The sequence below is a fragment of the Sus scrofa genome, unplaced genomic scaffold (assembly GCF_000003025.6).
Source record: "Sus scrofa isolate TJ Tabasco breed Duroc unplaced genomic scaffold, Sscrofa11.1 Contig679, whole genome shotgun sequence".
NCBI lineage: Eukaryota > Metazoa > Chordata > Mammalia > Artiodactyla > Suidae > Sus > Sus scrofa.
This window is the reverse complement of record NW_018085284.1, coordinates 66,852-68,785: the sequence shown is the minus strand read 5'-3', so window position 1 is coordinate 68,785 and position 1,934 is coordinate 66,852. Positions and strand designations below refer to the sequence as shown.

At 37.7% G+C, this 1,934-nt stretch overlaps 1 pseudogene; it reads right to left on the bottom strand.

Moving 5' to 3' along the window:
• Positions 1-687: 687 nt before the first annotated feature.
• LOC110259038 lies at positions 688-1,556 on the bottom strand (annotated as a pseudogene).
• Positions 1,557-1,934: the final 378 nt, after the last annotated feature.

The window sequence follows — 1,934 nt, the reverse complement described above, 5'->3', positions numbered from 1 at the left end:
ATGCAGACAGCATACTGACTTGACATATTTTGCGAAATGATTATCACAATAACTTTAGTTAACACCTATCATCTTGTTTAGATACAGGAACAAAAGAATCACATGAATTCACAGACATTCAGCCTCATTCATCAGCCACCCTTCAATGATGAGGACACATATAAATATTTAGATATGTATGTGCAAATTACCCTTCAACAACACAAGGATTGTGGGCACCAACACTTTGTTTAGTCAAAAATCCTCATAAAATATTAGAGTCCTTTCTCCATACACAAAAGTTCAACAAACTTTATTACAAATATTATAAATTACCTTAGTTGCCAACGATATTTTTCATACTGTAAAGCAACCATGACAATTCTTTTAGGGAGTAAGAGAAAAATTACTTGGGATGAAGTATATCATTTGAAAAGTAATTGTTCTTAATAATTCTAGAATGCCCCAACTAGGAAATGGAATTTCCAAACATTTCTGATCCAAAGGCAGAAAATTTTGAAGTGGGAAAAAAGACAGACTGCCTATATATCGAAAGGAGGAAAAGCTTAATAAAGGATTCCTGGCAATTATATATAGAAAGCTGACCCCCCAAAATGGAAATCCCAGAAAATAAATGGAAGAAGAAAACTTCATTATTCAATGATCAAAGAATCCCTATTTCTGGTTCAGAGAACTTGAGTCATGCCTTCAAGGGCATTTCATCACACCCAGGATAATTGTCCATTTTATACCTTGCATCAAATAGAATCTCTTCAGTGCATTCTGTATGTCTTTATTTCTCAGACTATAGATGAAGGGGTTCAGCATGGGTGTGATCACAGTGTACATCACTGAGGCAGTTGCACTTGAGTGTGAGCTGTGGGTAGCAGCAGAGCTAATGTATACTCCTAATCCTGAGCAGTAAAATAAGAAGACAACTGAAAAGTGAGACACACAAGTAGAAAGTGCTTTATATTTCCCTTGGGCTGATGAGATTCTATGAATGCAAGCAAATATTTTCAAGTAAGAATAAAGGATACCAGAAAAAGGACCAGTGCTCATGAGGAGAGCTGCAAAATACATCACCAGGTTATTAAGAAATGTGTCAGAACTGGCAAGTTGTACCATCTGATTGAGTTCACAGAAAAAGTGGGGTATTTCCAAATCTGGACAGAAGGACAATCGTGATACCATTAAGGTGTGTAACAAGGAATACATGGCCATCATTATCCAGGAGATCAGAACCAACAGTCCACAGAGTCCAGGGTTCATTATGCTCATGTAGTGCAGGGGGTGGCAGATGGCCACAAACCTGTCATAGGCCATCACACTCAGGAGAGCATCATCTAAGCCTGCAAACAGTATGTGAAAATACATCTGGGTGATGCAGCCATCAAAAGTTATAACTTTGCTCTTGTTCTGAACGTTCCATAGCATCTTTGGGATGGTGGTAGAGGTGAAACAGATGTCTACAAAGGTCAGGTTGGAGAGAAAAAAGTACATGGGTGTGTGGAGGTGGGAGCAGAGCTGACAGCCAGGATGATGAGAAGGTTCCCAAACACAGTGATCAGGTACATGGAGAGGAAAAGCCCAAATATAAGGGGCTGAAGTTTTGGATCCTCTGAAAGTCCCAGAAGAAGAAATGTTGAAATGTGTGTATTGTTCCCTGGTTCCATGTGATGGATGTGACTATTGGGAAAAAAGGAAGATAACATAATTTTCACCTAACCTGGCATAACTCACATAGCTGAAATACTTCAATTTTTATTTTGCTGTCAGGAAAATTATATTAATATTTTATGTATAGATAACGTCTTCTTGAAGGTATTCTGCTTCATCTCGGACTATGAATTTTTGTCCATTCTTAGCATGCATATGAGAACTATATCTTGAGTGGAAGAAATCATTGCTTCCACCAATAAATTTCTTCATTGTTCATTTATTCAGGAGAAAAA